At 45.8% G+C, this 25,561-nt stretch overlaps 1 long non-coding RNA gene and 1 pseudogene across 1 annotated transcript; both read right to left on the reverse strand.

The window, feature by feature from the left end:
* The window catches only part of LOC141129485 (beta-1,4-galactosyltransferase galt-1-like), a 67,497-nt pseudogene that overhangs the window by 10,007 nt on the left and 31,929 nt on the right, over nt 1-25,561 (reverse strand).
* On the reverse strand, nt 7,131-11,330 carry LOC141124138 (uncharacterized). Its single transcript, XR_012240781.1, has 3 exons — nt 10,798-11,330; nt 10,578-10,661; nt 7,131-7,413 (listed from the first exon to the last, which is right to left on the reverse strand). It is a non-coding gene; the product is annotated as an uncharacterized lncRNA (long non-coding RNA).

Here is a 25,561-nt window from a genome sequence, read left to right on the forward strand (position 1 = left end):
AACATTGCGGAAACCTTCGCTCTTCCTACCACTCATACCTTTCATTATAGGCAATGCATCAGCTTCCTAAAAGAGACATGCAAACAAGCAGATAAAAGATTCCAAACAAACATCATAGACCAAATGATATCAAACAACTCGTACAAGATCTCGGACATCTACGAACCCCTTCTACTTAAGTCATCCTCACCTCTTTCAGCATCATCGATAAAAAACTGGAATAAAGATTTCCCGGACTCCAACTTAGTGGAAAAAATCTTGCAAGGCCTCAACTCTGTACAAAAGCTAACACCCAATGAAATATGGAGAGAAACACAATTGAAAATAGCTCACAGAGCCTATATGCCCTTCTCATCGACAAAATCAGACGTGAGCAAAGCCTTCTGCCCACTGTGCCACACCCGGAAACCTTCCCTGGCCCATCGCTTCTGGGACTGCTCCTACATTTCAATTTTTTGGGACCAAGTTCTGGCCTACATATTCGAAGTGACTCTATTAAAATTACCCAAGGACCCGCTACTCCTTATCTTTGGCTACTGGGACCCAATACTCCTACCCTGGTCAAAATACACCGTCAGCGTCACAACCCCCTCAGGGAATTTAAAAATCAACGCCTCACACAAAGGGTGGTCCCTAACCTGTCTTCTAATCGCAAGAAGAACAATCTTGAGAAACTGGATCTCGCCATCGCACCCCAACATCACCCAAGTCAAACGAGAGCTATCACATCTACTTACCAAAGATCGCATTAACACGGACTTCAAACAGAAATCCTCCTCAGACCGCTTTCACTCTAAATGGCACACCTTTATGCTCTCATCCCTCTCCCAAGAGGAAATAGCAAATGTGAGCCAATCCACCTTCTCATACCACGACTCCTACCAGCCGATGCAAAACAAGAAAACATCCCCACAAGAGGCTACTTCCTAACCTCATACTTCACATAGCCCTCCTCCCCCCCCCCCCTTTCTCCTAGTTTGAGTTCTCCTCTCACCCATAGGTTCTCCTATTAATATCAAGTAATCTAGTATTCACAGAGAATGTCTAATCGGTTCCATCCAGGCATTTAACATATCAGTCAATTATCTACTCTGTTAGGATCTATCTAGCTCTATCCATCCAATCACCCCTTATAGGCATACACTCCTGAAAACTACGGCTCTCTTTCTTTTTCCTTTTTTAGACTTGAGTTAACACCGTAATGTCTATATTATCTGTGAATGTACAAAACTATCAAAATATCTGTATACAACAATATATGTCATACCTTTTATTGTATGTTGGAAAAAACAACATAAAAACTTCTTGAAAAAAAAAAAAAAAAGAATGAAGGAACACTATCATCGTTTAAATGTAACAAAGAATATAACAGAATATGTAAAAAGGAAATCAAGGAAGCAAACATTCAAACTGAATGACAGATTGCAAAAGAAACCCCCAAAAATTCTTCAAATATATTAATAGTAAAAAGGTCAGGTCTGAGCATGTCGGCCCTTTACAAAGTAACCTAGAGTGGGGGACAAAGAGAAGGCAAATTTATGAAATACTTTTTTCAGTTCTGTGTATACAAAGGAGCATGGGGGAGCTCATGTTCATAACGGGGGTGGTAGTGACACAGCCCAAAATGATCCACAATGGCTCAAGGGTGATCTGGTCCAGAATTATTTAGAGAGAATAAAGGTGGATAAAGCACCTGGACCTGATGGAATCCACTCATGGATGCTAAAAGAATTGAGCTCTGTCATTTCAAAGCCATTGTATCTAATTTTTACGGACTCGTTAATGACTGGAACGGAACCACTGGATTGGTATAGGGTAGGGTTGCCACCTCATCCCTTTAAACCCGAACACATATGAATTACACTAATTTAATATGGGTGAGGCACCAAGTGAGTTCAATTGCTATCATAATCAGTCACAGAATCTGTGTAATTATTATGCATTCGGTTTTAAAGGGATGAGGTGGCAACCCTAGCGTTAGGCCAATGTGGTGCCCATATTTCAAAAGGGGACAAAGTCTTTACCAAGTAACTATAGACCTGTTAGTTTAACATCTATAGTGGGGAAGATACTGGAGAGTCCAATAAAAGACCACATAGGCGAGTTCTTACTGGAAAAAAAATATTTTAAGCAACAGACAGCATGGATTTGAGAAAGACAGAAGTTGTCAAACAAATCTGATTTCTTTTTATGAAGAGATAAGTAAAACAAAGTGGTGGCTGTGGACGTGGTATGTTCAGACAGAGGGGTGGCTGTGGACATGGTATACTTGGACAAAGTGGTGGCTGTGGACGTGGTATACTTGGACAGAAGGGTGGCTGTGGATGTGGTATACTTGGACAGAGGGGTGGCTGTGAACGTGGTATACTTGGATTGAGGATGGCTGTGGATGTGGTATACTTGGACAGAAGGGTGGCTGTGGATGTGGTATACTTGGACAGAGGGGTGGCTGTGGACGTGGTATACTTGGACAAAGTGGTGGCTGTGGACGTGGTATATTCAGACAGAGGGGTGGCTGTGGACGTGGTATACTTGTACAAAGTGGTGGCTGTGGACGTGGTATATTCAGACAGAGGGGTGGCTGTGGACGTGGTATACTTGTACAAAGTGGTGGCTGTGGACGTGGTATACTTGGACAGAGGGATGGCTGTGGATGTGGTATACTTGGACAGAGGGGTGGCTGTGGATGTGGTACACTTGGACAGAGGGTTGGCTGTGGACGTGGTATACTTGTACAAAGTGGTGGCTGTGGACATGGTATACTTGGACAGAGGGGTGGCTGTGGATGTGGTATACTTGGACAGAGGGGGGCTGTGGATGTGGTATACTTGGACAGAGGGGTGGCTGTGGATGTGGTATACTTGGACATAGTGGTGGCTGTGGACGTGGTATATTCAGACAGAGGGGTGGCTGTGGACGTGGTATACTTGGACAAAGTGATGGCTGTGGATGTGGTATACTTGGACAGAGGGTTGGCTGTGGATGTGGTATACTTGGATAGAGGGATGGCTGTGGATGTGGTACACTTGGACAGAGGGGTGGCTGTGGACGTAGTATACTTGGACAAAGTGGTGGCTGTGGATGTGGTATACTTGGACAAAGTGGTGGCTGTGGACGTGGTATACTTGGACAAAGTGGTGGCTGTGGACGTGGTATACTTGGACAGAAGGGTGGCTGTGGATGTGGTATACTTGGACAGAGGGGTGGCTGTGGACGTGGTATACTTGGACAAAGTGGTGGCTGTGGACGTGGTATATTCAGACAGAGGGGTGGCTGTGGACATGGTATACTTGGACAAAGTGGTGGCTGTGAACGTGGTATATTCAGACAGAGGGGTGGCTGTGGACGTGGTATACTTGTACAAAGTGGTGGCTGTGGACGTGGTATACTTGGACAGAGGGATGGCTGTGGATGTGGTACACTTGGACAGAGGGTTGGCTGTGGACGTGGTATACTTGTACAAAGTGGTGGCTGTGGACATGGTATACTTGGACAGAGGGGTGGCTGTGGATGTGGTATACTTGGACAGAGGGGGGCTGTGGATGTGGTATACTTGGACAGAGGGGTGGCTGTGGATGTGGTATACTTGGACATAGTGGTGGCTGTGGACGTGGTATATTCAGACAGAGGGGTGGCTGTGGACGTGGTATACTTGGACAAAGTGGTGGCTGTGGATGTGGTATACTTGGACAGAAGGTTGGCTGTGGATGTGGTATACTTGGATAGAGGGATGGCTGTGGATGTGGTACACTTGGACAGAGGGGTGGCTGTGGACGTAGTATACTTGGACAAAGTGGTGGCTGTGGATGTGGTATACTTGGACAGAGGGATGGCTGTGGATGTGGTATACTTGGACAGGGGGGTGGCTGTGGGTGTGGTATACTTGGACAGAGGGGCGGCTGTGGACGTGGTATACATGGATTTTGCAAAAGCATTTGACACAGTTCCCCACACACGACTCATGTGTAAAGTAAAGTCTACAGGCTTGGAAATATAAATTTGTAAATGGATAGAAAACTGGCTAAAAGACAGAATTCAGAGAGTCGTGGTTAATGATTCTTACTCTGAATGGTGTGAGGTTATCAATGGTGTACCCCAATGTTCAGTGCTGGGAGTTTTTATTATCTGTATACATGATCGGGTCTGAGATTTCAGTCTTTGCAGATGACACTAAGCTATGCAGTGGTATAACGTCCTTACAAGATGTCTCCAATTTACAGGCCAACCTCAATGCTCTGTCTAATTGGGTGACTATGTGGCAGATGATGTTTAATGTAGATAAATGTAAAGTTCTGCACTTGGGGGCTAAGAATATGCATCATACATATTAGGGGGAGTACAACTGGGAGGATCCATGGTGGAGAAGGATCTGGGGGCATCCATAGTGGAGAAGGATCTGGGGGAGTCCATGGTGGAGAAGGATCTGGGGGAATCAATTGTAGAGAAGGATCTGGGGGAATCAATGGTGGAGAAGGATCTGGGGGAATCAATTGTGGAGAAGGATCTGGGGAAATCAATGGTGGAGAAGGATCTGGGGGAATCAATGGTGGAGAAGGACTTAGGGGAATCAATGGTGGAGAAGGATCTGGGGGAATCAATGGTGGAGAAGGATCTGGGGGAATCAATGGTGGGGAAGGATCTGGGGGGATCCGTAGTGGAGAAGGATCTGGGGGAGTCCATGGTGGAGAAGGATCTGGGGGAATCAATGGTAGAGAAGGATCTGGGGAAATCAATGGTGGGGAAGGATCTGGGGGAGTCAATGGTGGAGGAGGATCTGGGGGTTTTGGTAGATCATAAACTCAATAATAACATGCAATGCCAAGCTGTGGTTTCCAAAGCGAGCAAAGTCCTTTCTTGTATAAGAGAGGTATGGACTCCAGAGAGAGAGATATCATCTGTACAAATCATTAGTAAGACCTCATCTGGAATATGAAGTTCAGTTTTGGGCTCCAGTTCTCAAAAAGGATATCAGGGAACTGGAGAAAGTGCAGAGAAGGGCAACCAAACTGATAAGAGGCATGGAGGAGCTCAGCTATGAGGAGAGATTAGAGGAACTGAATTTATTCTCTCCTGAGAAGAGGCGATTAAGGGGGGATATGATCACCATGTATAAATACATAAAGGGGGGTTGATCTCCATGTATAAATACATAAGGGGGATATGATCACCATGTATAAATACATAAGGGGGGATATGATCTCCATGTATAAATACATAAGGGGGGATATGATCTCCATGTATAAATAAATAAGGGGGGATATGATCTCCATGTATAAATACATAAGGGGGATATGATCACCATGTATAAATACATAAGGGGGGATATGATCTCCATGTATAAATACATAAGGGGGGATATGATCTCCATGTATAAATACATAAGGGGGGATATGATCTCCATGTATAAATACATAAGGGGGGATATGATCTCCATGTATAAATACATAAGGGGGGATATGATTTCCATGTATAAATACATAAGGGGGGATATGATCTCCATGTATAAATACATAAGGGGGGATATGATCTCCATGTATAAATACATAAGGGGGGATATGATCTCCATGTATAAATATATAAGGGGAGATATGATCTCCATGTATAAATACATAAAAGGGGATATGATCTCCATGTATAAATATATAAGGGGTCCATATAGTGAACTTGGTGTTGAGTTATTCTCTTTAAGGTCATCACAGAGGACAAGGCGGCACTCTTTACATCTAGAGGAAAAGAGATTTAATCTCCAAATACGGAAAGGTTTCTTCACAGTAAGAGCTGTCATAATGTGGAATAGACTCCCTCCAGAGGTGGATCTGGTCAGCTCAGTAGATTGCTATAAGAAAGTCCTGGATTCTTTCCTAAATGTACAGAATATAACTGGGTGACATTTATAGGTAAAGTTGATCCAGGGAAAATCCGATTGCCTCTTGGGAGATCAGGAAGGAATTTTTTCCTCCTGCCGTAGCAAATTGGATCATGCTTCCCTGGGGTTTTTGCCATCCTCTGGAATAACTGTGGGTATAGGATTGTGTATATGGGGTTGTATGATATTTTTAATTTTATTTATTTTATGGTTGAACTGGATGGACTTTCAACCTGACTATGAAACTAGAAGCTGATTACATCAAAGGTAACCCATGAAGATTCCTCCTGCCACTCCAGATCCTTCATAATATATAAAAGATGGTTGGTATCTTTAAGGAATCCTGGAAGCTGGTTCACCAATGGTTGTAGTTGTTTGTCCAGCCATTGACCTAACCGTTCATTCAGGGAATGGATCCCTGGTATGATAGGTCTGCCCCTTGTGTGTTTTTGGCAATTAATAAAACGTGGGGAGAACGGGACAGTCTGGTATGAGGGACGAAGCCTCTTTGGAATTCAATAAACCTAGTCCTCCTGTACCCCTACATATCAATTCCACAAGCACACCTCTAAACCCTCTGGTAGGATCCCCCTTTAATGTAACATAGGTAGATCGATCAGACAATTGTCGGATAGCCTCTTGTCTGTAATGTTCAGTGTTGAGAACCACAATCAGCCCTCCCTTATCTGAGTTCCGGATGATAATGGTATGACCCTCACTCCGATCTCTCAGTGCGGCTCTCTCTTCCTTGGTGATGTTGTGATGCCACATTGTTTCACCCTGTTGTGTTTGGTGTGTGCCAAGGCCGTCAGATGACGTTCCATGTTTATTTTTAGAACAGATCTTGGATTTACTGGATATAAATGGGTGGAAGATTTAAACTGAACCTGTCTGACGGCGTCGGCACTCACCCGCACACAATCACAAATCTCGCCCTCCGCTGCCAACTCCTCGAGGTCTCTGATTGCACAATTCTCCCGGAAAGAAAATGTATCATCATCAGGTGTAGAATAAACAGGTAGAGACACAGATTGTGCAGGAATACCATCATATCCTGTGTGATCGTGTCTTTTAATCGTTCCATTCCTCACCAACCTATTGATATCCACAATCGTGTCCGATCGATTGAAGTGTCTCTGTGGACAAAAATGTATCATCATCATCAGGTGTAGAATAAACAGGTAGAGATACAGATTGTGCAGGAAGTATAGAAATATGAGGGAGGGGGACTTTGGACTTTTTAGGCACAATGATACAAGGTAAATTACTAAAATAAATATTTTATTTATTGGAAAAACATATAAAATGCAATTAAAAAACCACAAAGCAATCTAATTGCATAAATATTCAATATTCAATAAGGTTGCCGCTGTACAGAGCCATACGCATGTATACAAAACCCAGAAGTCTGAACGTCAATCCAAGGTAGGTACAGATCCGAGGGTAAGGCTGGACAGTGGACATACGATAATCATATTCAACTAGAAACTGTGCTCAACATGTTACGCGTGTCGTCACGCTTCTTCAGGAGCAAAAGATTATTGTGGCTAGACAAAGAATAAATAAAAATATAGAAGTCAGTATACAATGTTCTAGTAGACAGAAAGAAGTTTATCGTCAATCAAAGACTGAAGCTGAAGAAACCCACAAAGGCCAGACTGCATCAGCATAGAGTAAGCAAAGGGGAGCAGAACACTCGTTTCTTACTTCCTAATGGTGAAGTTTTCACCCCCACGTTCCATGCGGACTGTGAGACTCAAGGGGTTATCTATCTAATGACATGCAAATGCAAAGCCTTTTTATGTGGGAAAAACCATTAGACACTTTCGATCTCGTATCAAAGATCATGTCTACTACTCTGCGGGTGGGAAAATGGTCACCTCAGTGAGTAGACATCTTGATCTATACCACAAATTCGACACCTCTGTGGTCTCTTTCATTGCCCTTGCAGTTATCCCTAAAGACCCACGTGGAGGGGATTGGGATAAACAGATATTGAGAAAGGAGACGTTATGGATAGAGCGTTTAGATGCTACCCTCGCTCCGGGTATCAATGAGGCTCCAGTCTTATAAGCCTTTTCTATAGTGATTTCCCATAGATTAGGACTTCATTTAATCTGAGAATGTCTGTTCTCCCCCCCCCACCCCCTTTTTCTTGTTTTCTTTTTCCTTTATCTACATATACTGGGTTTCTACTCAGTATATATAATTTCTCCTTTTTCTGAAATGTTGGTCTTTAGTCCTATGCTAAACAAAAACAATTGATGGGCACTGATAAGGCGACACTGATGGGCACTGATAAGGCAACACTGATGGGCACTGATACGCTGCACTGATGGGCACTGATAAGGCAACACTGATGGGCACTGATAGGCTGCACTGATGGGCACTGATAAGCTGCACTGATGGGCACTGATGAGGCTGCACTGATGGGCACTAATAAGGCTGCACTGATGGGCACTGATAAGCTGCACTGATGGGCACTGATGAGGCTGCACTGATGGGCACTAATAAGGCTGCACTGATGGGCACTGATAAGCTGCACTGATGGGCACTGATGAGGCTGCACTGATGGGCACTAATAAGGCTGCACTGATGGGCACTGATAAGGCTGCACTGATGGGCACTGATAAGGCAACACTGGTGGGCACTGATAAGCTGCACTGATGGGCACTGATGAGGCTGCACTGATGGGCACTGATAAGGCTGCACTGATGGGCACTGATAAGGCGACACTGATGGGCACTAATAGGCGGCACTGGTGGGCACTGATGAGGTGGCACTGGTGGGCACTGATAGGTGGCATTGGTGGGCACTGATGGGTGGCACTGATGGGCATTGATAGGTGGCACTGAAGGGCATTGATAGGTGGAACTGAAGGGCACAAATAGGTGGCACTGATAGCTTGCACTGTTGGGCACTGATGGGTGGCAGTAATGGGCACTGATCAACACTGGTAGGTGACACTGATAGGCAGCACTGCTAGGTGGCACTGATGAGGCAGTGATTGGCTCCACTGGTGGGCATTGATAGGTGGCACTTGTGGGCACTCATAGGTGGTACTGATTGCTAGCACTTACTGTGGGCACTGATTGCTGGCACTGTCAGGCGATACTGGTGGTCACAGAGGCTCTTCCTCTTCCGTCAGCGTGAGAAGAAAAAAAACGATTACCAAACTTCTGTTTACATCATGTGATCAGCTGTCATTGGCTGACAGCTGATCACATGGTAAGGGGCCACTAGATTTTAGTTAGGGGTATCAGAGTAAAGGGGGTGAATACAAATGCCCCCCCCCCCCCCACTTCTTTTCACATATTTATTTGTATCATTTATCATTTTCCTTCCACTTCACAATTATGTGACACTTTGTGTTGGTCTATCACATAAAATCCCAATAAAATACATTTATGTTTTTGGTTGTAAAATGACAAAATGTGGGAAATCTCAAGGGGTATGAATACTTTTTCAAGGCACTGCAGTCAGCATTTTTCTTCCTCCAAACACGGCGAGTCGAGTTAATGCCAAAGAGGTCAAGTTTGTTCTCATCTGACCACAGAACTTTCTCCCAATCCTTCTCTGAATCGTTTAGATGTTCATTGGGATGACTGTACATGTGTCTCCTTGAGGAGGGGGACTCATCGTGCTTGGAGGAAGAAAAATGCTGACCATCCCTACAGTCAAGTATGGAGGTGGAAACAAGATGCTTTGGGGTCGTTTCTCTGCTAAAGGTACAGACCGACTTTGCCGCATTGAGCTAATGATTAAGCGCAAGATGTACGTGTGAAACGCGTCTACGTGACCTTATGTTGGTGTCTTTGGTGTTATCATTGTGAACAATAAAAGGCAATCGGGATTTCTGGATGTGTAGCCATCTCTTTCTTCTCTTACAAGTTTCCCATGGAGACGGGCCGGGGCCGGCACTCTATAAGATACTCCATTTCAGGCTCTGATCATACACCTGGAGCAGCGGTTCTCCTCCTTGCCAATGGACGGGGCCGTGTATTGTAAAATCTTGGATAAGAACCTTCTTCCCTCAGCCACAACATTGAAGATGGGTCATGGATGGGTCTTCCAGCATGACAATGACCCAAGGCAACAAAGGTGTGGCTCAAGAAGGAGGACTTTAAAGTCATGGATGGGCCTAGAGTCTCCAGACCTTAATCCTATAGAAAATTTATGGAGGAAGCTGAAACTTCAAGTTGCCAAGAGACAGCCAAGAAACCTTAAGGATTTAGAGAAGATCTGTAAAGAAGAGTGGACCAAAATCCCTCCTGAGATGTGTGCAAACCTGATCACCAACTCCAAGAAACGTCTGACCTCTGTGATCGCCAACAAGGGTTTCTCCACCAACTACTAAGTGGATCAAATATTTATTTTATTTACTGAACTGCAACTCCATTTATAACATTTGTATTGTGTGATTTTCCTGGATTTTTGGTTGATATTCTGTCTCTATCATATAAAATACACCTATGATAAAAACTATAGACCCTTCATTTCTATGTAAGTGGGCAAAACTTACACCATCTGCAGGGGAGCCAATCGTTATTTTCCCCTTTGTATAAAGTACGGGATGCCTTATTTCTGTTATTATATTGTTACAAATGAACGCTCTCGCTATATCTGTGGCATCTTGTGAGGGGCAGTGCTGGGTTGTACCCCATTGTTTTACACTTTTACTACATCGTGAATTGGGGAGATCCATACGTACCGGAATATAAACCAATTTTTGTTTCCTTTACAACTTTCTATTCCTATGTTCCGATGTTGGCTTTTGTATCTCTTCTGAAATATTCTATAAAAATTATTGGAAAAGAAAAATTAAAGGGGGGGGGGGGGTAGTAAATGGGGGGAGGGGAATGGGAAAAAAGGTAAATAAAGAGAATACATCCATTGATAATAATGGGGGACCTCCCATCCATGGTCCATACCTTCTAGTTCCAAGTGTGAAGACCCAAGAAGCTTCTCGTCTGCCAAGTAAAGAGAACCTGTCTCCTCCTTATCTATCCGTCCAATAATCTGCACTCTCCTAGACTGTTCATCAATAACATGTCCAGACACATTAGTGTTCTCAGTGGTTCTGATGTCGGGAAGACGATCACCAGATCGGTCTCACAGCCGCCTGGCCATCCTACCGACATATTTTAGTGTCATGAGGAGGAGGTGACAAAGTTGGCTTATGTTATGGGATCATTAGAGGTATAATTATGTAAGGATAACCTGTACTGTATCATGAAATGATCTGGAGGTTCTTTGGAAAGGAGGATCTGGAATAACTTGCTCCATTAGCCAAGTAACCAGTTCAGAGTTTTTTCTATTAATATAATGAACACATTGAGTTACAGTTGGGGGAGAGCCAATCATTCCTGGGTGCGGTTGGAGGTGTAAAGATCGGGTGCCAAAATCAAACCTCATTTAAGTCAATGAAAGACAAATTAAAACAAAACCAGTAATGGACATTTTCTAGGCTCATAGGCGGGGGATTGTCAAGCAAATGGGCTGGGGGAGGGGCTTGGCACTTCCTTGGGTAACATGCGAAAAAATGAAAAAATTCACTGAGTTTAATCATTTCGTTTTAAGAGGAACAATAAAAATGCAAAATTCCTTATGGAGCATGTCTGGGGGGTGCCCTGACCCTGCCTGTGAAGGGTGGGGGCGGGGGGAGGGGTGCTCTGCTCGTAATGCAGAGTTTAAAAACGTTGTGCGGTATCTGACCACGTTCCTGGATGTGCTAAGATACCGCTTTGTGAATGGTGGTAAAGAAAATAAAATAATAATAATTCATTTTTTATTCAGTTTTTTTTTTTTTACATTTTCATTTAATTTGTTTACTTTTTTTTTCATATCTTCATCAGAGTAGTTCAGTTTCACCATAGTAACACTAAACTACTCTGGGGTTGGGGGGGATGGGTTAACCATTCATGACGGCTGTGATCACTAGTGATCTGTGATTGGCTACAGCTAATCACACGGTACAGGGTGCTGTGATTGGCCCAGGCCACCATGTGATAGCTGTGGGCCAATCACAGCATAGGCAGCACAGCTGTTATGAAGGAATTCTTTCATCCCAGCTCTGTTGGCATTAGGCACGCGCCGCCCAGGCGCAGTATATGTACTATGGAGGGTCGGCAAGGGGTTAAAACAAATAGAAAAATCATCCAAACTTCATAAAATCTTCATAAAAGAGTCCCCAGGGAGCCCCCCCCCTTTGCATCAGGGTCCCCAGAGAGCCCCCCACTTACATCAGGGTCCCCAGAGAGCCCCCCACTTACATAAGGGTCCCCAGAGAGCCTCCCACTTACATCAGAGTCCCCAGAGAGCCCCCCACTTACATAAGGGTCCCCAGAGAGCCTCCCACTTACATCAGGGTCCCCAGAGAGCCCCCCACTTACATCAGGGTCCCCAGAGAGCCCCCCACTTACATCAGGGTCCCCAGAGAGCCCCCCACTTACATAAGGGTCCCCAGAGAGCCTCCCACTTACATCAGGGTCCCCAGAGAGCCCCCCACTTACATCAGGGTCCCCAGAGAGCCCCCCACTTACATAAGGGTCCCCAGAGAGCCTCCCACTTACATCAGGGTCCCCAGAGAGCCTCCCACTTACATAAGGGTCCCCAGGGAGCCCCCCCTTTGCATCAGGGTCCCCAGAGAGCCCCCCACTTACATCAGGGTCCCCAGAGAGCCTCCCCTCCCCTTGGGGACCCCTGCAGAGACTCGGGGCTATGGGCCCCAGATTCAGGGCTGTAGCCCCAAAAGCCACCCCCTAATGACACCACTGATTCCAAAAGATATGTTTGGTGCAAAAGCCACACTGTACATCACCAAAAGACCACCATACCCACCATGAAGAATGGTGGTGGTGGCAGCATCCTGCTTTGGGGCTGTTTTATTTTCAGCTGGAACAAAGTGCCTTAGTCAAGGTAGAGGGAATTATGAACAGTTCCAAATACCAGTCAATATTGGCACAAAACAGCTACATTATTAATAATCTAAAAAAAAAGGAAAGGAGATGGAGGGGGAAGGGAAGGGAAAGACAGATGGAAGAAGGGAAGGGGAAGAGAGGGAAAGAAAGGGAATTTGGATGGGAAGGGAGAGGAAGGGAGAGGGTAGGATGAGAAGAGGTGGGGGGGTGAAATAGGACATGGGGGAAGGGGAAGGGATAGGGAGAAAGGGAATTTGGGTGGGAAGGGAGAAGAGGGGGCAAAGAGGTAACAAGTAAATGGAAATAAAATGGAGAGGAAGGGAAAGGGTAGGAGGAGAAGGGGTGAGGGGGTGGGGAGCAGATGGAATAGGAAATGGGGGAAGGGATGGCAAGAAAGGGAACTTGAGGGGGAAGGGAGAGGAAGGGAAAGGGTAGGAGAAGAAGTGGTGGAGGGGGGGTGAAATAGGACATGGGGAAGGGGAAGGGATGGGAAGAAAGGAAATTTGGGTGGGAAAGGAGTGGAAGGGGCAAAGAGGTAAGAAACCATGAAAATAAAAAGGAGAGGAAGGGAAAGGGTAGGAGAAGAAGTGGTGGAGGGGGGGTGAAATAGGACATGGGGAAGGGATGGGAAGAAAGGGAACTTGAGGGGGAAGGGAGAGGAAGGGAAAGGGTAGGAGAAGAAGTGGTGGAGGGGGGTGAAATAGGACATGGGGAAGGGATGGGAAGAAAGGGAATTTGGGTGGGAAAGGAGTGGAAGGGGCAAAGAGGTAAGAAACCATGAAAATAAAAAGGAGAGGAAGGGAAAGGGTAGGAGGAGAAGGGGTGGGGGGGGGGGGAGACAGCCCTGCAGCTGTTGTGGAATTATGAGTCCCATAAGGCATTGCAAGGCTGACAGTTACAAGAACAACTCCCAAAGGCAGAGGCATGATGGGACTTGTAGTTGTGCAACATCTGGAGCACCCATGGGGTAGGGGAAGGGAAAAAAGTAGAAGAAGGGAAATGAAAGGGTAGGGGGAGAAGGGGATAGGGAGGGGGTGAGATAGGAAATGGGAGGAGGGGAAGGGAAAAAGGGGGAAAGGGGGGGAGAAAGGGAACCTGGGTGGGAAGATAAGGGAGGGGGCAAAGGGGAATCAAAATATGGAAATAAAAAAGGAGAGAAAGGGAAAGGGTAGGAAGAGAAGGGGGGGGGGATGGGGTGAAATAGGAAAGGGAGGAGGGAGGGAAGGAGGGGGAGGGGGGTGAGGGAGGTAGAAGTGGATGAGGAGGAAGAAATGGAATGGAAGGTGAGGAAGAGAAAAGGGAAATGAAGAGAATACATCCATTGATAATAATGGGGGACCTCCCATCCATGGTCCATACCTTCTAGTTCATAGTGTGAAGATCCAAGAAGCTTCTCATCTGGCCAGTAAAGAGAACCTGTCTCCTCCTTATCTATCCTTCCAATAATCTGCACTCTCATAGACTGTTCATCAATAACATGTCCAGACACATCAGTGTTCTCAGTGGTTTTGATGTCGGAAAGACGATCACCAGATAGATCGGTCTCCCAGCTATCTCACTGACATATTTTAGGGGCAGAATTCCTTCCATTGACACCACCAATGGAACACTTTTCCTTCCGTTGACACCACTGATGGGAATTGTTTACTCCCACTGGATACCAGGACATTTTCTACTCACACTGGCTCTAGTCCAGCCACCCTAAAGTCTAAAAGGCCATAAACTGGCCCTTTGTTTAGAAAGTTTGGAGACTCCTGCTGTACAATGTATACAACCTACTACATCAACTCTGACATTTACAAAGAAAAAAATGCAATTAAGATTGCCTGTGACAGCCCCCCCGATACCCTCCTGATAAAGCACCTTCTCCCCATGTTTATGAGGACAAGGGCCTCTTCCTCATAACCCTGGCCTGGTGGTTGTGGGGGTTCTGGAAGTCCCCTTTACCAATAAGGTGGCCCCCAGATACCATCCCCCCTTCCTGCTATGTGAATGAGTAAACAGTAAATTATCACACTTGGGTTAAGCTTAGACATGTTTGGATTGCTCTTCAGAAGTGGTGAGGAGATGATATGTGACGGATTACTGCCTGATTTAACCTGTGGGAAATATCGCACCGTTGCACTACAACGCTTGATTGTGTCGCGTTCGGCAGTGCTACTGTCCAATAGTGTCCATCAAATGTGACAGGGCCTAATTTTTGCCTGTCACATTTGATGGGCAGTAGCTGTGAAGCAAAGCAAGTCTAAAAAGTCCTTACATGGTCAATCCTCATCAATTAATCACGATGAACATGTTTGGCAGGCGGCGAGGAGACGATATGTCACCTGATTACTGCCTGTATTGTAGCACCCGGATGTTTAGGCGGGGCCGCTATCAAATTTAGTTGCCAGGCGATAGTTGCCTTGGCCAGTTGTTAGGAGATCAATTGATTTCCCCCTAATTCAGGAATTGCTGCACTTCTCTCTTCTGTCACTAGGTGGCATTGTAGCTGGTGACATTGGATAAGACAAGGGCATAGCAAGGACAGATTCGGAATGGATGGGGTGTCTCAGCCAATAGGCAGGGATTTTCTTAGGTCCCTTGGCCTGCTGGGAGAGCCTATTTATTTGGGTGGAGTCAGGTGATCGGGGGTTCTGTGCCACCTGGACGGCTGTCTGGGTGGACGTGTGTTATACTGCCCCAGGCTGCTAGGCCAGAAACCTAAGGCCTATCCCAGGGACATCTGGCTGCTAGGCTGTCTGAGGGCCTATCTGGAAGCTGGAGAAGCAGCACAGGTTTGGGACTCTGGGCTTGTAGTCCAACTAGAAGTAACGGTCCCACCAGCAGGGGAACCAGTTGTGGTCGGAGGTAGAAGGGGAAGCTGTCGCCACTAAGGGGCCATCCATCCACCTCGTTGCCGGAGACCCCTGTGAGTAAGCTGTGGACAGTTCCAGAGCAGACTTCTCACCAGTCGAGGACGTTGAAGAAGTGGGAAAACTTTGGGAAGTGCCAAGTCAGGAACCCAGTGAGACAGCAGAGGTGACGCTTGAGGAGCATCAGTGAGTGCCAAGCCAGGGACCAAGCATGTCCGCAGGGGTGAAGCTTGAAGAGTATCTGTGAGTGCCAAGCCAGGGACCCAGCAGGGAAGCGGGGGTGACGCTTGTGGAAGATACTGAGTGCTAGAAGTAGAAAGAGCTCAGGAGATCCAGTGGCTAGTGGATCTGAAGTCTAGTGAGAGAGATTGGGAGTTCCTTGAGTGAAGACCCACAGTGAGTGGTTGTGGAACGGCTACAAGATTGTTGCCATAGGAGACAACCAGAAGTGGAGTCCGGCTGGAGACCTTCACCTGTATAGCTGTCTACCTATAGAAGTCTCCGAGTCTGCCAGTTATCATCGCGTCTACTTAAGGCTGTCCTGGCCCTAACCCTCTCTCCCACAGTTTTGTTCAAGAGACAATAAATCTCTTTGCATTCAAAAAGTGTCTGGCGCCCCACCATTTCATCTTGCAGTACAGCCCACTATGCCTTGTAACCCTCTCTACACAGAAGGACGTCAGCTCCCCCTAACTCTGGAGGTCAACATTAATTGAAAAATATGAACAACAGTAAAGTTAGCCCAATTTGTAAATGATAATGTTACGCCAAGTAAATTGATACCCAACGTGTCACGCTTCAAAATTGCGCCCACTGGTGGAATGGTGACAAAGTTTGACCCTTTAAAAACCTCCATAGGCGACATTGAAAAATTTCTACAGGTTATCAATTTAGAGTTACAGAGGAGGTCTAGGGCTAGAATTTCTGCTCTCGCTCTAACGATCGTGACGATACCTCACATGTGTGGTTTGAACACCGTTTACATAGGCGGGCGCAACTTACGTATGCGTTCGCTTCTGTGCGTGAGCACGGCGGGACGGGGCCCTTTAAATTTTTATTTTTTATTTTTTTCCTATTTGTTTTACTTTTTATTTATTTTTACACTGTCCTTTTAAAAAAAAATATTTGGGTCTCTTTTATTCCTATTACAAGGAATGTAAACGTCCCTTGCAATAGAAAAAAAGCATGACAGGGCCTCTTAAATGTGAGATCTGGGGGGTCAAAAAGACATCAGACTTCACATCTCATATTTACACGTAAATGCAATAAATAAATAAATATCTTTTTACATTTTTTAATTTCCCCTTGAAGACCATTGGGTGGAAGTGGCGTTTGACGTCGCTTCCGTCATCCAATGTTATGGAGCAGAGTGGGGGGGGCATCTTTCCTGCACTCAGCTCCAGGCCTGTCAGGGGAGAGGACCCGGCAGCTCCGGTATTCCACGGAGATGACCAGAGCGCGGTGGGAGGAGGCGCCGAATAAAAGTGATCTTGCGGCGAATTCGCCTCGGAGACCACTTTTATCAGAAAGAGGACCGTCCGCTGTTTAAGAATATACCGGGGTCGTGGCAGCTATCTGCTACCATAACCCCCAGTATTCTACGTCAAAGTACCGCCGTATAAAGACGGCGGGCGATTCGTAAGTGGTTAACCTAGTTTTTTTCTAAATGTCCAATCACAATCCCCCTGAGGAAGACACGTCATCCCTGTGTCGACACGCGTTGGGGAAGGGGGCAGGACGGTGCAGGGAGTGGTTTCCGACGCCAGCTCGAGCAGCCGCGGAGGACCATACGGACATACTATCTTTTCATGTGAAAACACTGAAGAAATGACACTTGTCTACAATGTAAAGTAGTGAGTGTACAGCTTGTATAACAGTGTAAATTTACTGTCCCCTCAAAATAACTCAACACACAGCCATTAATGTCTAAACCGCTGGCAACAAAAGTCAGTACATGAAAAATGTCGGGTCATTCCTTGTGATGGCAATTCGTACGTTTGTAAATTTGAAAATTCGTAAATTGGAAAATCCAAAATTAAGAAAGAAAATCCGAAAATTCGAAAGAATAACTAACTAATTATAACTAACTACTAAATTATAGGTATTGGAATTTCCTTTCAAATCTGGCTGTTAGTGAACGTAATGAATACGAATTTATCCGAAGTTACGGATTATCCAAAATAATGAATGCCGCATCTAAACAAATATAACGGAACAAATTAATAATAAATAATAATAATAGTAATAACTAACATTAATAATAAAAATAAAATGTTTTTATTATTATTATTGTTATTTATTATTATTAATTGATTACGTTTTATTCATTTAGATACGGCATTCGTTATTTCACAATTTCGGATAAATTCGTATTCGTTACGTTCACTAACAGCCAAATTTGAAAGGAAATTCCAATATCTATCAATTAACAGTTAGTTATTATTTCACATTTTTGAATTTTCAGGTTTTAAAATTTCGAATTACCAAATTTTTCGAATTTACAAATTCTTTGCACCCCCGAGCCTACCTTATTTGTAAGCCTATTAGAGCCTCCGCGCCCCTTATGGACGGGCCGCCACTGCTTTTCACACTGTGGGGTCCCACACACAAGTGTTACTAAGGGCACCCGCGGGGCAACCTATCCCAGGGGGCCACAGACACCGCAGACTCTCTACCTTCCCAGCCCGAGGCCAGACAAGGTAGATCCATTCAAACCAAGAGGAACTGGACCCATCCACTTTACCCGGGGGAATTACTCCTGTGCCCCAACTTCCTGTGGGTGCCCCGGTTTGTGTTCCAGCCGATACCCTCGAAGACCCCATCATACCAGCAGGGATACTATACAGCCAGCCATTCCAACTCCCAGCAGGCCAGAATGATGGTGTAGCTCCCCCAATGGACACTGATAAGAGCAGATACTGATTGCTAGGTGCACTGTAATTTAAAGAGACTGTTCTATAAAGGGGCACCGTATTCATCACAGTGCCACCTTTACAGTGCAGTCCCCTTTATATCACAGTGCCCCCCTTTACAGAGCAATCCCCTTTATATTACAGTGACCCCTTTACATCACAGCCCCCTTTACATTACAGTGCCCCCCTTTACATTACAGTGCCCCCCTTTACAGAGCAGTCCCCTTTACATTACAGTGACCCCTTTACATCACAGTACAGTGCCCCCCTTTACATCACAGTCCCCCTTTACATTACAGTGCCCCCCTTTACAGAGCAATCCCCTTTATATTACAGTGCCCCCTTTACATCACAGTCCCTCTTTAAATTACAGTGCCCCCCTTTACATCACAGTCCCTTTTACATTACAGTGCCCCCTTTACATTACAGTGCCCCCCTTTACATTACAGTGCCCCCTTTACATCACAGCCCCCTTTACATTACAGTGCTCCCCTTTACAGAGCAGTCCCCTTTACATTACAGTGCCCCCCTTTACAGAGCAATCCCCTTTATATTACAGTGCCCCCTTTACATCACAGTCCCCTTTACATTACAGTGCCCCCCTTTACATTACAGTGCCCCCCTTTACATTACAGTGCCCCCCTTTACAGAGCAATCCCCTTTATATTACAGTGCCCCCTTTACATCACAGTCCCTCTTTAAATTACAGTGCCCCCCTTTACATCACAGTCCCTTTTACATTACAGTGCCCCCTTTACATTACAGTGCCCCCTTTACATTACAGTGCCCCCCTTTACAGAGCAGTCCCCTTTACATTACAGTGCCCCCCTTTAGAGAGCAATCCCCTTTATATTACAGTGCCCCCTTTACATCACAGTCCCCTTTACATTACAGCCCCCTTTACATTACAGTGCCCCCCTTTACAGAGTAGTCCCCTTTACATTACAGTGCCCCCCTTTACAGAGCAATCCCCTTTATATTACAGTGCCCCCTTTACATCACAGTCCCCTTTACATTACAGTGCCCCCCTTTACAGAGCAATCCCCTTTACATTAAATTCCCCCCTTTACAGAGCAAACCCCTTTACATCAATGTAAAGGGGGACTGTAATGTAAAGGGGATTGTGCTGTAAAGGGGGGCACTGTAATGTAAAGGGGGGCACTGTAATGTAAAGGGGGGCACTGTAATGTAAAGGGGATTGCGCTGTAAAGGGGGGCACTGTAATGTAAAGGAGATTGCGCTGTAAAGGGGGCACTGTAATGTAAAGGGGATTGCGCTGTAAAGGGGGGCACTGTAATGTAAAGGGGATTGCGCTGTAAAGGGGGGCACTGTAATGTAAAGGGGGCACTGTAATGTAAAAGGGACTGTGATGTAAAGGGGGGCCCTGTAATTTAAAGAGGGACTGTGATGTAAAGGGGGCACTGTAATATAAAGGGGATTGTGCTGTAAAGGGGGGCACTGTAATGTAAAGGGGGGCACTGTAATGTAAAGGGGGCTGTGATGTAAAGGGGGGCACTGTAATGTAAAGGGGATTGTGCTGTAAAGGGGGGCACGGTAATGTAAAGGGGATTGCGCTGTAAAGGGGGGCACTGTAATGTAAAGGGGGCACTGTAATGTAAAAGGGACTGTGATGTAAAGGGGGGCCCTGTAATTTAAAGAGGGACTGTGATGTAAAGGGGGCACTGTAATATAAAGGGGATTGTGCTGTAAAGGGGGGCACTGTAATGTAAAGGGGGGCACTGTAATGTAAAGGGGGCTGTGATGTAAAGGGGGGCACTGTAATGTAAAGGGGATTGTGCTGTAAAGGGGGGCACGGTAATGTAAAGGGGATTGTGCTGTAAAGGGGGGCACTGTAATGTAAAGGGGGCACTGTAATGTAAAGGGGATTGCGCTGTAAAGGGGGGCACTGTAATGTAAAGGGGGGCACTGTAATGTAAAGGGGGCTGTGATGTAAAGGGGGCTGTGATGTAAAGGGGGGCACTGTAATGTAAAGGGGATTGTGCTGTAAAGGGGGGCACTGTAATGTAAAGGGGATTGCGCTGTAAAGGGGGGCACTGTAATGTAAAGGGGGGCACTGTAATGTAAAGGGGGCACTGTAATGTAAAGGGGGCACTGTAATGTAAAGGGGATTGCGCTGTAAAGGGGGGCACTGTAATGTAAAGGGGGGCATTGTAATGTAAAGGGGGCACTGTAATGTAAAGGGGATTGCGCTGTAAAGGGGGGCACTGTAATGTAAAGGGGGCACTGTAATGTAAAGGGGGGCACTGTAATGTAAAGGGGGGCACTGTAATGTAAAGGGGGAGCTGTGGTGTGAATGGGGAACTAAGGACACTGATATAAAGGGGGCACTGTGCAGTAAAGGGGGGCTGAGGACAGACTCTGTACAGGGAGTACACTGAGAGAGCTCCACAGTCTCATGTATGAGTTCTGTTATATATATATTATTGTATTCTATTAATGATGTATTATATATACAGTGTACACAGGATTTATATATGTTGATTGACATCATGTCCAGTATTTGAGGTAATATTGTATAAATATGTTGTATATTTTACTTCTTTTTAATCCCTTAGTTATCCCTGAAAAGCTCTAATTACCCCTCCCCCCCCCCCTTTTTTATCATTTTTTTATATATATTCTTTAATCCTTAATAATTTTTTTTTCATGAAAAAATGTAAAAATATAATCATAAAACTTTTCCATGATTTGTTCCTGAAGCCGACCTGCCATTACAGGATTACAAGATGTACATATTTTATCTGCAGCAACAACAACATCGATCAGTCAATCAATAATATTCCTCCATAAAGGATACATTGATGGAGTAGAGGAAGTAGAGCTTGTAATAGATCTGTGGTCTCCAAACTGAGGTCCACGGGGCAGATGTGCCCCTTTACTTGTCTTAATCCCCCAATGCACTATTCCCTCCACTGATACTAATGGTGGGACACTATTGATCTTTTATTAAAAGAATCAAGCAACCAATTTTATACAAAAGTAAAAAACAAAACCATAGTACAAAACTTCAACAGAAATCCAAGGAATACACATCCATGTTCAGAATATATACAATATATACATAATCCACTACCAAAATTATTTACATAAAGCAGCAGAGAGGGCCTAAGAGGCACAACCCATCACCTATGTACGCAGCCATTTATCAAAAATTAATCCAAAAAAATAATAATCTAGGGTGATAAGAGACAGACAGCCACACCCGGGAAAGAGACTCCTGGCAGTCAGGGAGGCTTGAAACCCCTCCACGCCTTCAACCAAGCCCCCTGACTCCGCTTGTCTCTCTCAAGTACCCGAATCTTCTCCACCTCATGCAGAATGTCATACACCACCACCTGAACAGGAAGGATTTTACGCCGAATGCAGACCTGACACCGTGCGTTCCAAGTGAAATAACGGACTACTAGGCTAACTAGAAAAAGTGTATCTAAACAAAAAACCCCACCAGTATTGAATGCTCCGTACACCCACTCAGCATAACCCAGCCTGGAGAGGAAAGGGACACCGAGGGCCCGCCCCACCTGTTTGTACACCTCTATGTTAAAAGGGCAATGAAGCAGAAAATGGTCCATAGTCTCCTCCTCACCTGCACACTCCTCCCGAGGACAGCTACGATCCACCCCACTGCGGAATTTCAAATTGCCCCTAACATAGAGTCTCCCATGGAAGCACAACCAGGCCAGATCCCTGAATTTAGGGGGTACTCTGTCCAAATTAATAAGTCTTAACCCTGCCCTCAAAACTGGGCCTGGGCAATCCCTTAAGGCCAGTGGGTCATGAAAGACTTCGCTCAAGACTCGACTCATAAGGACTTTCCTCGGAACCGATCTGAGATCTTCAGCCGACAATCGCCACTGCCGTAGTAACTTCAGGCATGGAGCGACATAGGCTGGTAGCTGACCACGATGACCCCTGAGATTCTTCACTTGGCCACCTTCTTCCCAAAGTCGTAGAAAAGGCCTAAACCAAGATCTAAATATGCCTGCCCATCCAGGAGGTTCCACTGCAAGCATATTACCAATATTAAACTTGAGAAAAAGCAGTGAAAAGAAAAGAACTGGGTTGACCATACCTAAGCCACCCTCCCTCCTGGATAGATAGGTGACATTCCTCTTGATGGGGTTCAGTCTGTTCCCCCACAACATCTGGAAGAACACACTACTGACCCTAGCATAGAGAGACACTGGCAAGATGCAGACAAAGCTGACATACAAGAAGATCGGAATCAGGTAAGTCTTAATCAGATCAACCCTTTCCCTCATAGATAACTTCCATCTCTTCCAGCTGACCACCTTAGTATTGGCAATTTCCAGTCTGCCTTCCCAGTTTTTGAGGCCATAATCGCCAGGTCCAAATTCAATGCCTAAAATCTTAATTCTTTCCTGGGGCACTGGAAAGGTGTCCGGGAGATCAAACCCCTCACCTTCCTTTCCCATCCAGAAAACTTCACTCTTTTCCTGATTGATCTTGGAGCCTGATGCTTCAGAATACCGTGATGTCAGAGAGACCACCTCCTCTGCTTCATCCGCCCCAGTGACAATCACCGACACATCGTCCGCATAGGCAACAACCCTCAAAGGCGGCTCACCCGGAAGCCCCACTGGCACCCCACACAACATGCCGCTCTCTAGCCTCCTGATGAAGGGGTCGATTGCAAACACATAGAGCAGGGGACTCAGGGGACAACCCTGGCGCACCCCGGAGCCAACCCCAAAGGACTGCCCAACCCAACCATTAACAAGAGGAAAGCTCTCTGCCCCCTCATACAAGACTTTTAACCAATCGACAAAACAACCCGGCAGACCGTACTTACTAAGGAGCAACCACAGGTACTCATGGTTGACACGATCAAAAGCCTTTGCCTGATCCAATGTCAGCAAATACTTTCCCCAGCCTGCAGCCCTGCACCGCTCCAAGGCCTCCCGGACAGCTAAAACTGCTGTGAAGGTGCACCTACCCTGGACCGAACAGTGCTGATGGCGAGAAAGCAAAGACTCTGCTACTGACGATAGGCGCCAGAAAATGATCTTTGCCAGTATCTTTCTATCGACATTAAGAAGGCTGATGGGGCGCCAATTCTCAACCATCGAAGGATCTTTACCCTTTGAAAGAAGAATCACAGCTGAGTGCCTCATGGAAGAGGGAAGTACCCCCTCAGCAAGGCAACTGTTAAAAACCTCTACCAAATGTGGGGCCAGAATAGACTTAAAAGCTTTGTAAAACTCAGCTGTCAAGCCATCCGGTCCAGGTGACTTTTTGATGGCAAGCTGTTCAATTGCCCTTATCACCTCTTCAACTGTGATCTCCTCTGTCAAATTCATCAATGGGACATCTTCATCATTTAGACCTGGAGTAGAGTCCAAAAAGCTTTCCATCTTGTCACGGTCAAGCTCTTTCCTCCCAAGAAGGTCAGCATAAAAGGACCTCACGACCTCCAGAATCCCTGACCTGGACTTTGTCAAGGAACCTGTACTGTCCTTAAGGCCAACGACCGTTTTAACAGCTACACCTTGTTTGCAGTTCTGGTAAGGGTCAGGGGAGTGGTACTTCCCATAGTCCCTCTCCAGAACCAAAGAGGCATGCCGGTCATATTGACACTTCCTGAGAAGGAGTTTCACTTCGGAGATTGCCCCAGGATCTCCTCCTCTCGAGACAAGAATATCCAGCTTCCTCCGTAAACGTTGGTAGGTCATGTATTTATTAAACTGCTTTCTATTGGCTAGGCCCCTGAAGAATCCAGCAATCCTCTTTTTGGTCAGCTCCCACCACTCAGCCTTGCTGCTACAAAAGTCCAGGATGGTCACCTGTGCCTGAAAGAATTCCTCAAAGGATTGTCTAACATGTTCTTCCTTGAGTAGAGTCGAATTCAATCTCCAGATGCCCTTGCCCCTCTGAGGGGCGTCTGAAGCATTCAGGACCACAGATAGCATACAGTGATCAGAGAACTCTACTGATTGCACCACTGGGGGTGAGAAAGCAGAGGTCTCCTTCAAAAAAAAACCTATCTATTCTACTCTGACTATTACCTCGATGAAAGGTGAACCCAGTGTCATCCGGGAGGTGCTTAATGTGCACATCCACAAGACCAGCATCCCTAACCATACTATTTAAAAAAACGCTATCATATCCCAGCCTGTCCTTGAAGTCCTTCCTGTCCTTGGGCCTAGTTACTGTATTAAAGTCACCTCCAAAGACCACTTGCCGGGATGTAAAAAGAAATGGCTTGATCCTTGTAAAAAGGCATTTCCTGTCCCACTTTGTGTGCGGTCCATAAACATTAATTAGGCGCAGGTCCTGCCCTCCCACAAGGACGTCTAAGACCATACATCTCCCAATCTCCACCTCAATAACCCGCCGGACAGTTACCATGCCGGTTTTAAACAACACCGCCACACCGCCGTAAGGCTCGGCCGCAAGAGACCAGTAAGATGGACCATACCTCCACTCTCTCTTGGCCATATGAATATCTGCCAAGGAGGTGAGCCTAGTCTCTTGCAAAAATAAAATTTCAGCATCTAATTGGCTGAACAAAAAGAAGGCCATAGAACGAGCTCTTACTGACTTAATGCTGGCGACATTTATTGTCACCACTTTTAACGGAGGGGGAACCGCCATTTGGGTTATTGGGTGGTTTGCTTCTTAGCTCCCCTCTGCTGCTCATCACCAGAAGCCTCTCTCTTTCTTGAGGCCGCCTCAAACTCCATTTCGGAATCAGAACTTCGCTCCGAAGAAGCTCCAGATGAAGAGATATCCCAATTAGAGGACCTATAACGGTTGGAGACAGGCACTGGAGCCTGTTCCGTCCTCACCACCTGCTTCTTCCGCTTCCCAACCTTCCTTCTCTCCTCCAGGTACTGCAGGTCAGCTTCAGAGATGCCCTCATCTATTACTTTTTTCTGTGAAGTCTTTACAGAAGACTTCTTCACAGAGGAAGAAGCAACCTTTTTAGTACCCACTACTACTGCTGGTGGGGGGGGTGCTCCCTTT

Source organism: Aquarana catesbeiana, linkage group LG01 (assembly GCF_042186555.1).
Source record: "Aquarana catesbeiana isolate 2022-GZ linkage group LG01, ASM4218655v1, whole genome shotgun sequence".
NCBI lineage: Eukaryota > Metazoa > Chordata > Amphibia > Anura > Ranidae > Aquarana > Aquarana catesbeiana.